General features: G+C 43.2%; 1 pseudogene; it reads left to right on the plus strand.

The window, feature by feature from the left end:
* The first annotated feature begins 4,308 nt into the window (after window positions 1–4,308).
* LOC119245550 (ribosome maturation protein SBDS-like) lies at window positions 4,309–6,215 on the plus strand (annotated as a pseudogene).
* Window positions 6,216–13,198: the final 6,983 nt, after the last annotated feature.

The raw sequence follows: 13,198 nt of genomic DNA on the forward strand, positions 1-13,198 counted from the left end.
GAGCTTCAAGAACAATAAAGCCAAGGGAAACTTCTCTTTATACACTCATTCACTTTGTGTTTGAAAGAGTGGCAATAGAGTGAACCCCAGTTTAATGGGAGAGAGAAAATAGTTGAGAGAAGAAATGGAGGCAGAGAAAGAAATAGTAAAGCAAGTCAGTGAGGGAGGAGAAAATCTCAGAAGTCAGATTAAGACAAGGCAGCAGAGGAAAGGACTGGACTTCTTGCCTCATTTTCATTTCTGCTTGTCACCCCCAAAGACTGTGCATCTGCAATGGAGCAGGCTGTGCTAATCAGCTCAATTGTGCTGTTTGCAAGGATGGTGGAATGTGAGGCTCTCACAACCTGAATTGACTCCTTGCTATTAGAGACTCAGAAGAAGAATTGTGAACTGGCAGTTGACAGAAAAGATTTATTTGACCTGAGCAATGTTTGCCAACATAAAAAAAAAAATGAGGAGCGATAATTAAAAAAATCTGGATTTCTGTCTTCTCTTGAAAAATTGGAAGATTGGTAAAGTTGGGCCTGTTCCAAGAATGATCACAAGTCCTGGTTTTCACCTTTAGATAGACATGTGCTTTTCAGTTTGCCATCTTTCCTTATTATTCCAAGGTCAAGCTGGTTCACTCATTTATGTCAATAGCCTGGAGTTTGTCAAGTTCAAAACTATGGGAGAACGCTAGCAACAAATACATGGCATGTACTACAGCAGGGGTTGGCAAACTTTTTCTATAAAGGGACGGATAGTAAATATTTTAGGCTCTGTGGGTCACACAGTCTCTGTCTTAACTATTCAACTCTGCCAATGTACAGTGAAGCAGCCACTGACAGACTTGTAAACTAATAGGTGTAACTGTGTTCCAATAACTTTACATATGGACTCTAAATTTGGAATTTCATATAGTTGTCATGGTTATGAAACATTACTCCTTTGCCTTTTTTGAGCATTAAAAATGTAAAAAAAAGTCTTAGCTCATAGGCCACTCAGAATCAGACTCTTTAAGCACAGTAAACTATGGTGGTGGACTATGGGTATCTTGGTGGTGGGTGCAGTGTGGTAATAATACCTGGAAGGGAGGATTCTATACTTCTGTTATAGAAACAACAATGTAAACCAGTGTTACCTTGATAAAAAATATCAGTCTCCTTGAATAGATGTGATGAATAGACTGTACTTTGCTAAGCCTTGGCTTCGAGAGTCAATGTATTTAGCATGGTAAGTGCCAGTAGATTTCCCCAGTCAGGATGTGATCACACATATGAGCTGAGAAAAAAGTGGTTAAGGCTATGAGAAAGCAAGACTGCATTGAGGACACAATATTGGATGGATAGGGGTAGGATACTACAAGGACCTGGCTTTCTAAACAGCCTCCACTCTCTAAGGAAGTCCCAAAGACAAGGGAAGAATGAAAAAAAAAAAACAAAACACAGAAAAATACATCCACTTGAACCAGTAACAGAGAAGAAAGCTGGTGGCAGAGTGACCCAATCAGGCAGACTCTTGTTAACTTCCTTGGTTTTCTTACATCTGATAAATGGCATGACTATCCCATAGGTCTTTGGGGACTTCAAGTGGATGAGCATGCAAGAGGGAGACCAGCCAAACCACATGGAGATAAGAATGAAAAAACTATCAACATGATCAGGTAGCCAACCTGACTAATCTGATTCAGAATAAGCCTAAAGGGTAGGTGTTTATGGAGCCAGGGAGGTAGGGAAAATGTTTTTCTAAAAAAGACATCTTTTAACCTGGACTGGAATTAAAAAATGTGTATATGAGAGAGCAATACCGTACAGCAAAAAATGCATTGTGGGGATGTTGTTTGCTCAACTGTGATACTAGGTGGATGGAGGTAAGAACAGATAGCAAAAACTGTCCCCTCACCTCTATGAAGAGATGGAAACGGGAATCCTTTCTGCTATAGATGGACTCTTTATGTTCTCCCCAAATTTATACATTGAAATCCTAACCGGAAAGTAATGGTATTAGAAGGTCTTGCAGTTGGGAAGTGATTAGGTCACAAGGGTGGAGTCCTCATGAATGGGATTGGTGCCTTGTGAGAGACCCCAGAATGATCACTCAGCCCTTCCACCATGTGAGGACACAGAGAAGGCACTGTCTGTGAAGCATAGAGCAAGTTTCTCCTCAACAGGCATTGAATCTGCCAGCACCTTGATCTGGGATGTCCCAGCTTCCAGAACTGTGAGAAATCCATTTCTGTTGTTTCTTTTTTTTAAAAAAAGATTTATTTATTTATGCATACAAGAGCTGGGGTGTAGGCCAGAGTTGCAGGGATGGTGAGAGGATTCACCAGAGACAGAGTGGGGAGTAGAACAGGCAGACTGACTGAAATACACTGCAGAGGGGAGCAGCGGGCGAGTCAGGAGAGGTCTGTCATGCCATGTGGGTTAGCTCCCTGGCTGGGGATTGGATTCGTGCTACAGTGGCTGTGGATTGCTTCATAGTGCTGACACTTAACCCCTTGCACTACCAGGGAGGCCCCCCACGTTTCTGTTGTTTTTAAGACACCTGGTCCCTGGTATTTTTTTTTTACAGCAACCTGAACAAATTTAGCCACTTTCATACCTAGCCGACTCTACATAGCTGTTAGCTGTCTATTTCTGTTTTTCATTTTGTACCTTGCCACAGTTTGAATTTTCTAACCTTTACATGTGTATTGTTTTTATTATTATTGTTTTAGAAAGGGGAAAATAATAGCTCAATTCTGCTTCCTTCTTTACATCTGTCCATATTTAAAATCAATATAGGGCCTCCCCAGTGGCGCAGCGGTTGAGCACTGGGTTGCGAAGCTGCCGCAGCCTCTGCAGCGCCAGCAGGATCCCTGGCCACCGGAGGAGGGTCCCACATGGCGCGCAGACCTCTCCTGCCGCCCGCTGCTCCCTTCAGCAGTGTACTTCGGTCCTTCTGCCTGCTCTGCTCCCCGCTCTGGCTCTGGTGAATTCTCTCACCCTCCTGCGCTTCTGACTGTACCCAGTGCTTGTATAAATAAATAAATAAATAAACAAACAAATAAATAAATAAATCTTTTAAAAAAATAAAATCAATATAAAAGCAGTGAAATTGTAAAACAAAAGTGTCTTTCCCACAATAAAAATGAAGGTAGCCAAAATGGGGGAGCAGTTTATGATAAGAATGAGAAGGGGGCGTTCAGGAGTGTGAGTGATTCCTGTAGCTTGGGAGAGCTACAGAGACCCTTTGCGGGGATGCTGGGCCTTAAGGTGCACCTTGCACATATGTAGGATTTGGTTTGTAGAGAAGGAAGGAAGTTTCTACGGGGAAAGCAGTCCACATAGAGGCAAGAAAGAGAGAATGAGCTCCTGATCACTGAGTACAGTGAGATACCACCTACCTAGTAGGTGCAGGAGTCTGCCCTCATCTTTGTGTGGTTTCAGTTACCTGTTTTGAACTGCAGTCTGGAAATATTACACAGTGAGATATGTTGAGAGAGAGCACATTGACATAAACTTTCATTGTAGTATATTGTTATAGTTGTTTTATGTTATTATTCATTATTGCTGTGAATCTCTTACTGTGCCTAACTAATAAATTCAACTTTATCAGAGGAAAGGGAAAAATAGTAGCATATATAGTGTTTGGTACTGTCTGTGGTTTCAGGCATCCACTGAAAGCCTTGGAATGAATGCCCTGCCCGGGCGGGGGTGGTGGGGGGAGGCTATGTACAAAGGACAGAAGAGGGAAAAAATGGCTCTATTTCCCACATACAATTGACCGTGAGTGTTCTTCCATCAAACCGGAGGATAAAAAGTTACAGTTTGTCTCCTACTCTCAGCCATCCCCAATGCCCTATTTATTTCCTTTTTCCTGCTTCCTCTACAGGTCTTTTGTTAAATAGCTTCTTTTTTAAATTATCAGGCCCCCAGCTGATCTCTAGCTATAGCTAAAGCTGACATTTCCATGCATATTAATGATGTACATGCAGTCATTTGGAGGAGGAGGAAAATATTTGGGAAGCAGCGAGCCCCCCCCACCCCCCACCACCACCACTTCATGGACTAGAAGTGCAATATGAGGTTGGGAGAGGTGAAGCATCTTGCTAAGTTCCACAGCTCGCTAACATAGAGTTCCAGTTTTTAGTTTTGCTTTGCTTTTTCCCTTTGTGTTTGCTGGCGGCAATTTGTTTCCCAGTCTCGCCTGTGATCTGCTAAGACCCCAGCATGTAATTGATGTCCAGGAAAGGTGAAATGAACATAAAAGCTATGGAATGGTGTGATCACTAGAGAAGCATCACACTCGTGTTGAATAGAGCCTGAGCACTAGTGAGTTACCATGGCAACTCTAGGCAGGTCTTTCGGGCTCCAGGGAGAAGAGAGAATTCTCACATGCAGCCTGGCTTCTCGTTCCTGTCAAGATGGAATTCATCGCTCCAAGAAAATGGACCTCCGGCTGTCAAGTCTGGGGTGCGCAAGGGCAGGGCAGGGGTGATGGGGAGTGGACATTCTCTTTTCCTCCTGCTTGCAATGTCCTCATTGAAGGTGACAGGAAGGAGGGAAGGAAGGAAGGAAGGAAGGAAGGAAGGAAGGAAGGAAGGAAGGAAGGAAGGAAGGAAGGAAGGAAGGAAGGAAGGAAGGAGGGAGGGGGTGTTGTTTATATTGGTATTGTGCTTGCAGTATAAAATACTGCACTGCAATGAACCCTTCCTAGTCTGAAAAAAGTTGTTCTGATCCATCTCCTTTCTTAGAAATCCAACTCTCCTTATTCCCCTCTCCTGATTCCATATTCCGTATGCTTTTGCAGCAAAATAAATGTTACTTTTCTTAAAGAGCTCCCCCCTACCCAGGGCAAAGTCCAAAACTCAGGGTCAGGATGAAGCAAGAAATGAAGAGATTTAAAGGAGGACAGGTACAGGGAGGGGGTGGTTAGGGTCTGGCATGGATTTCAATTGCTTTGGGGTCTATAGTTAGGGAATGGATCAACTTTTAACTTAGCCCTCACAAAGCTCACATTCCTGCCCAGCCAATGTGCCTTGCTAAATCTCAGGGGGATGCCTAGAAGGAGAAATCGTGGCCTTGGAAACAGAAGGTGTACTATGTGGCCACGGAGCCCATTTTGGGGGAGTGCCGGGGGATGATTTAGAAAGCATGTTCCCCTAAAGTGGATGGAGTAGGAAAGCAAAAGATGGCTGTTTCCAGCCCCAAGGTTCAACTGTCCCATCTATCACGTGGGAAGTACTGCTGTCAGCCTGGGTCTGACCTTTATCCCTCATTGCAGCTGTCAGGATAGTCTATTCTTTACCCACACCCACCAGGATCATTTCTACCTCCTATTTCCATGATTTCCTCTACTTGGAATTCTTCCTCCTTTCTCCCTTGGCTTGTCTAAATTCTCGTGTGAAATTTAAAATCAAATGAATAAGTCAGCCGGCATATTTTTGTCCCTGGCCACAAAGTTAGACACAGCGCCTTGCCCTTGGTACCGCCCCAGGCCTGACATCAGAGGGCAGGCGGCTCTCAGGGGCTGGTCCGCTCTAGTCCACCCCATCCAAGATCTGGGAGCCACAGCCTTGTGGTTCTTCAATCCCCAACAACCAGATCCCCATAACCCAAAGTGGCTGGGGGGCGGGTGAAGCGAGGTGGGAAGCGCTTGGAAATCCCCAGTTACAAAAACAAGGTCCTCGGCCAGGTGAGCAGCTGGAAACAGACCTTGATGAAGTTCTCCAGACCCACTCAGTGTTTGTCAATATTTCTAAAGGTCAGGGTACAAAGAAGGAAGATCTCATCAGTGCATTTGGAACAGATGGCTAGACTGAAATCTGTAAGCAGATTTTGACCAAAGGAGAGCTTCAAGTAGCAGATAAAGAGGCACACACACAGCTGGAGCAGATGTTTGGAGGGTCATGAAGGACATCCACTATTCAGTCAAAACCAACAGGAGTCCCTAACCGCAGGCTTTGGAGGTGATCAAGTGGTTAAAGGAAAAATGAAAATGAAATGAAAACAGAAGATACTGGCATTCAGGTTCATACTAGTGAATGAAGGGGGGGAAATGAAAGAAAAGCTCAAGCCACTGGTCAAGGTGAAAGCGAAGACTGTGGCCAATGGTTAGCAATTGTGTGTCTGATTGACCCAGGCTGCTTTAGAGAAAGAGAGAAACTAAGAAAGGAGACAAAAGGCCACGGTTTCTTGGAAGTACTCAACTTGAAAGATGTGGGAAAAGGAGATGAAAACTTTGAATGACATTTATCAATCTTGTCAGCTTCAAAACACTAAAATATTTTCATTTCCCACAGTCCTTCTTCTGTAGTCTGCCAAATATTTGCTCAAACTAGTTAACATTTTTCCATTTTTGTGTAAAATAAGTACACAGAAAGACATTCCTAAATAAGTATTACAATGTGGGGTTAATTTAGTTTTATTTACCAATTAGGGTCCTAGGCCAAAAAGAAAAAAGTCAAGATACAAAGTCCATAGTGGCATTTTGCTGCTGTACCCTGCCTTTGTAGCTTTCCATGGAGAAAGGTAATTCAGAGAGCTCTTTTGAACAAAAAGCAATATTTGGTACATTCTATTAAGATTAATTTTGGGAGTACATGAAAAAATATGAAATATGAAAAAAGGGAGTATTTGCTGGAAGAGGAAACATTATGTCTTATTTCTACTTAATGAAATTTGTGTAGAGGGTAACTCTATTGTGGCCTAATAAAGAGCTTGGATGAGGAAGTCCTGATTATTTGAAAAATAGATGTATAAGGACTGGGTATGACTTAAATAACTTCCATCGAACATGCTGCCACGACTACGTTACTCTCAGTAAAAAATAGTCATTTATTTCTAATTCCTAAAATTAATATATATATTTGTATACCTGAAATTATGTGTAATTAATAAAACCATTATCTATTTTTATTAAACTATGGCTTGTGTTTCTAAGAACAAAAACAACAAATCAGAGTTCTATGTCCTCCACAGAGCATCCCATTATTGCACCAACCCATGACAATTACCCCTTGCACAAAGCTTGCTTAGGATTACATCAGGTAGTTAATTAATCTTGCTTGGATAGAGTAGAGGAAAACAACAGCATCCAGCCCTTAGGTCTTAGTGAGGATTAAATGAAATAATACGTGCCAAGTGTTTAGTGCAGAACCTGAAACATAGAGCTCAATTAAGTCACATTTGTTACTCTTATCATGGAAGGACATTGCATAACCCCAAATTAGGGCCATCACCCATTGCTCTGGATAGTACAGACTAATGCCATTAAAAGTTGCTGGTAATGGGCCTGCCTGGTGGCCTGGGGGTTAAGTCTCATTGTTATCACCACCATGAGTTCTATTCCCAACCAGGGAACTAAACCACATGGTACAACAGACCTCTCCTGTCTTGCCTGCTGCTCCACTTAGCAGTGTATTTCAATAGATACACCTGTTCTGCTCCCCCTCTGTCTCTGGTGAATCCTCTTACCCCTGCACCTCTGGCCTACACCCCAGTTCTTCCATGCCCCCCAAAAAATGTACACACACACAAAAAAGAAAGTGGCTGGTAAGGTGTATATTTGTACTATGGATACACAAAAGAGGTACCCCAGAAGAGGTAAAGAATAATAGTTATATTTGTTGAGTGTTAAGTATAAGCCAGGCAACTTTTCATGTGCTTTACTTGGATTAGCTTGTCAAATCCTTATAACATTAAGAATTCAGGGCTCTCATTACTATCTCCATTCTGCTGATTAGGAAAGCAGGCCAGAGAGGCTCAGTGACTGACTTTAGGCCACACAGTTCAGCTAGTGAGAAGCAGCAGGTCTAGACAGGCAGCTAGATAACACAGCCGCCGAGCCTGGGCCTTGCCGCTATGTCGTTTCCCTGGATACCAGGAGGCAATATGGAAGCAAGGAGGCCATTTAGAAAAGTGAAGGGGATTTAGCCGGAAAGTACAGGTTCTTCTGAGTGCACAGGCTTTGAGGTGGCCCATATTTGTGGAGAATGAGCACGTGTTTCCTGTGAAGTGGGTGTACTCGCTCTCCTTGCTATCTGTGTGAGAGTAGCTTCAGTTGTGCTTGGGAAGCCCAGCATGAGAGTCTGTGACTGTCATAATGACTCCCTGTGAGGAAGGGGCTTGGAGATGAGGGAAAGCGAGAGTATCATTCCAGGCTGTGGGCACCAGAGGAGCCCCGGCCAGCCTTGGGGTGGCAGCAGGAGAGCTGGAGGAGCGCAATCTGCCAGCTGCTGTCTGACCACTGAACGATGTGAGCAGCTTTCAGAAACTCAACTTCATAAATCAGACCTCAAGGTCTTATCTCTCACTTCTTTCTTGGCTCCCTCTTGGCCACAATCCTATTATTTATCTGGAAGGAATTTCAAGTGCTACACGCAGCTGAGAGGGAACACAAACACTTGGTTTTCATGACACAGTGCTCAGAGAGGGATTGGAAAGCGCCTCAGAACCAGGGCTGGGTGGGGGTTGTAGCGAAAGGGAAAATGTCAGACCTTGAACCACAGGAGCTGGGTGGTTGGGAATCCTGGCCTCCCTCAAAGTTCACAACTGTGCGGTGAGCTTTTGTTTCTTGCTTTTTTTTTTTTAATCACTGGTGACTTCACAAATACTTGAAATATTAAGTTCCACCAGAGGGACTGCTACCGACTTGCAGCTCTTATTAATTAGTAGGACACCGTAGGGGCAGGAATGGGCCACAGTGCTGGTTTTCTGATCCAGCAGACTGGGTAAAGGAGGAGTTAGAGTCCTCAGTGCTTTTTTGCAGGTCTTTTATTGGGATTTAGCGGGTACTTGGCAGGCAAGAGTGCTGGGGGGCCAGGAGGCTGGCAGGCCTCCCAGCCCCCAGCAAGTCTTCACTCTATCTGAGCTCTCCAGCCTTCTCTGCTTCCCTGCTTCTTTCTCGGCTTCTCTTTCGGCTTCTACTGCTACTGGCATCCCTGTGATGCCGCCCTTAAAAGTCCAGTCTCTTAGCCCAGGTGTACCCACTTCAGGTGCCCGCCATCAGGCATGCATTCAGGACCACAGGGTTCACTCATCTATCCTAATGGCGGGAGGGCAGAAAAACCTGATACCTTTTACCTTACCCTACAGACATGGTTTTCAGTCATGGGGCATATAAGACAGAGCTTTGTCCCTAAAATACTGCTTGCCCCCATGGACTGGCCATCTTTCTATTGGCTCTTAATGTCCTTGTGTCTTGAATTTTTGCTGTATCTTCAGGAGTGTCCATCAAAGAACTAAAGGGCACCTGAAGCTTATCTTATCCAATTTAGCTAATCTCTATTCAACCATGAATATCCTTTGATGTGGGTAGCATACTGTAAGCTAACTTGAGGCTTATGGGTTGTCTGAATTCCCTGAAATTACATGCAAAGTTTCATATGAATGTACATAACTGTATTTTTTTAACCCATCGCAACAATCTTATCAGGTCAGAGTGTAGTTAGCAGTGCTGATACTCTGGAGTCAGTATGTATGTATACTGTTCCTATGGAACAGGGAAATTAACAGTTTCTAACGAGTTGGTATAGAGTAAGTGAAAAACCATTAGGCTTTCCCGCCCTCCCTCCTTTAGCATTGATGGTAGATCCCTGTGGACCTGAATGCATGCCTGACGGTGGACACCTGGAGTAGGGTGTGGGCCTGCATGGGTAGGCACACCTGGGTTGAGACTGGGCTTTTAAGGGTGGTGTCACAGGGACGCCAGCAGAACGAGAGAACGAGAGCAGAGAAAGAGTAGCAGAATGAGAGCAGGGTGAGTACGAGAAGAACGAGAATGCACCCCTGCCTGCTGTGTACCTGGTAAAAGCTCAGTAAAAGCCTGAAAAAGCCACCAAGGGCCCCAGAACTCTCCGTTACCCATCTGCTCAGATCACAGAGATCCTGCTCCATCCCCTCCTGCAGCTACAGTTGGTATTGTGTAGGGCAAGGGAAAATATCAGGTTTTTCTGCCCTCCCGCCATCAGGATTGATGATGGATCCTTGCGGTCCTGACTGCATGCCTGATGGCGGGCACCTGGAGTAGGGTGTTGGCATAGGTAGATGGGATTCACCTGGGCTGATACTGGGCTTTTAAGGGCAGCGTCACGGGGATGCCAGTAGAAGCCAAAAGAGAAGCCGAAAGAGAAGCAAGAGAAGCAGAAGCTGAGAGAAGGCCGGAGAGCAAAGATAGAATGAAGACTTGCTGGGGGCTGGGAGGCCTGCCAGCCTCCCGGCCCCCCAGCACCCTTACCTGCTATGTACCGGGTAAATCCCAATAAAAAGACCTGCAAAAAGCCACTGAGGACTCTGATTCCTCCTTTACCCGGTCTGCTGGATCATAGGAAACCTGCACTGTGTCTATTCCTGCCCTTACATATTGTAAGGATCCAATGAAATAAGGTAAGTCAAGTGTAGAATGTAGCACAGCCAGTGTTCAATAAACATTCATTCATGCATTCAATAAATACTCATTTTGTGTGATTACTCTGTGCCATTCCCTCTTTTATGTCCCAAAACTACAGCAGTTAACGAAAACTCCTGTTCTCCTGGGCCTCACATTAAAAAGTCAAATAAATAATATAGCTGAAATTCTGATAAGGGCCACGAAGGATAAAAACAACAGGTACCAGGCCTCCCTGCTGGTGCAGCGGGTTGAGCGCCATGCTGTGAAGCTGTCTGCAGCCTCTGCAGTGCTGGTTCAATTCCCGGCCAGCCAGAGAGATGCCCACATGGAGCAGCAGTCATCTGCATTGCTGCTGCTCCCCTCAGCAGTGTCTTCTGTCTGTCTGCCTGTTCTGTTCCCCGCTCTGTTACTGGTGAATCCTCTCACCCTCCCGTGCCTCTGGCCTGTACCCCAGTTCTTGTATAAATAAATAAATCTTTAAAAAATTAAAAAAACAACAGGTACTAAGGATTATAATGAGGATGGGGGAGGACATTTATTTTGAGTACGATGGTCAGTGTAGGACCTTGGATAGGCTGACATTTAAGCTGACATCCAAAAGATGGGAGGAGATATTTGTGAAAAAAAAAAAAAGATATTAATGTTCTATTGTTATAACAAATTACCACAAACTTGGTGAATGAAAACAACACTGATTTCTTGCCTCTCAGTTTCCCCAGGTCAGCATTCCAGGCATAGAATGGCTCTGCAAGATTCTCTTCTCAGTCTCTCAAGGCCAAAATCAAGGTATAGACCATATTACATTCTTTTTTTCTTTTTAATTTAAATTTTATTTTTATATTCCCCATACAATTACAACCCCTTATTTTGACCCCAACCTCCTTTCCCGCCCCCCACCCCTCACAGAGTGTCTCTGGTTCATAGTTGTTTGTTGATTTTGATATTTTCTTTCTTACAGTTATTCTTTTTCCTGGTCCCTTATTTAAGTTTCTGGATTTCTTCTATGAGTGAGACCATCCGGTATTTTTCTTTTTCTTTCTGGCTTATTTCGCTGAGCATGATCCCTTCCAGCTCCAACCATGATACTGCAAATTGCATGTGTTTATCTTTTTTGATTGCTCGGTAATATTCCATGGTGTATATGGACCACATCTTCTTGATCCAGTCATCTATTTTTGGGCATTTGGGTTGTTTCCAAAGCTTAGCTATTGTAAACAGTGCTGCTATAAACATAGGGGTGCAGGTGCTCTTTGGAATTGATATTTCTGTGTCCTTTGGGTAAATGCCTAGGAGTGGAATTGCTGGATCATATGGAAGCTCTATGTTTAGTAGGTCCAGAAATCTCCACACAGCTCTCCATAGTGGTTGGACCAGTTTGCACTCCCACCAACAGTGCAGGAGAGTTCCTTTTTCTCCACACCCTCGCCAACACTTGTTGTTGCTAGTTTTTTTAATATGTGCCATTCTCACTGTGTAAGATGGCATCTCATGGTAGTTTTGATTTGCATTTCCCTGATGACAAGTGATGTTGAACATTTTTTCATATGCCTGTTGGCCATTTGCATTTCTCTTCAGAGAAGTTTCTTTTTAGCTCTTCTGCCCATTTTTTGACTGGATTATTTTCTTTGTTTTTGCTGAGTCTCATCAGCAGTTTATAGATTTTTGTGACCAGTCCTTTATCATTAGTGTTGGGTGCAAAAATGTTCTCCCAGTCGGTGGGGATTTCTCTTTGTTTTTGTTATTGTCTCTTTTGCTGTGCAGAAGCTCTTTAATTTGATGTAGTCCAGCTGTTTATCTTTGCCTTCACTGTCACTGCTTTGGGTGATGTGTCTTTAAAGATGTCTTTGATGTGCATATCATGTAGTGTTTTGTCTATATTTCCTTCTATGTATTTTATGGTTTCAGGTCTTATGTCTCGTTCTTTAATCCACTTTGAGTTGGTTTTTGTGCAAGGTGTTATGTAGTAGTCAAGCTTCATTCTTTTGCATGTAGTGACCCAGTTTTCCCAGCACCATTTATTGAACAAAATTTCTTTGCTCCAATGCATATTCTTTGCTCTTTTGTCAAAGATTAGTTGACCATAAATCCGTGGGTTTATTTCTGGATTTTCTATTCGATTCCATTGGTCTGTGTGTCTGTTCTGGTTCCAATACCATGCAGCTTTGATGATTATGGCTTTGTAGTATAGTTTGAAGTCTGGGAATGTGATGCCTCCATTCCCTTCTTTTTTTTTTTTTTCAGGAGAGCTTTGGCTATTCGGGTTTTTGGTGATTCCATATGAATTTCATCAATAATTGTTCTATTTCTTTGAAGAATGACATTGAAATTTTGATTGGAATAGCATTGAATCTGTATATTGCTTTTGGTAAGATGACCATTTTAATAATGTTTATTCTTCCAATCCATGAGCAAGGGATGTCTTTCCATTTCTTTGTGTCTTCTTCTATTCTTTTAACAGTGTTTTATAGTTTTCTTTTATAGGTCCTTTACCTCTTTTGTTAGATTTATCCCAAGTATTTGATTTTTTTGTTTCGATAATAAAGGGATGTTTTTTTTTTTTTATTTCTTCTTCTTCAGATGTATTGTTTGTGTATAGGAAGGCTACTGACTTTTGCGTGTTGATTTTCTATCCTGCCACTTTACTGAACTGATTGATGAGTTGAATTAGTTTTTCTGTGTAGCTTTTGGGGTTCTCTATGTATATTATCATATCATCTGCAAATAGTGATAGTTTGACTTCTTCTTTTCCTATTTGGATTCCTTGGATGTCTTTCTGTTGTCTTATTGCTCTGACTAGGACTTCCAGTATTATATTGAAAAGCAGTGGTGAGAGTGGACATCC

The sequence above is a fragment of the Talpa occidentalis genome, unplaced genomic scaffold, assembly GCF_014898055.3.
Source record: "Talpa occidentalis isolate TD23 unplaced genomic scaffold, MPIMG_talOcc4v2.1 talOcc4.15, whole genome shotgun sequence".
NCBI lineage: Eukaryota > Metazoa > Chordata > Mammalia > Eulipotyphla > Talpidae > Talpa > Talpa occidentalis.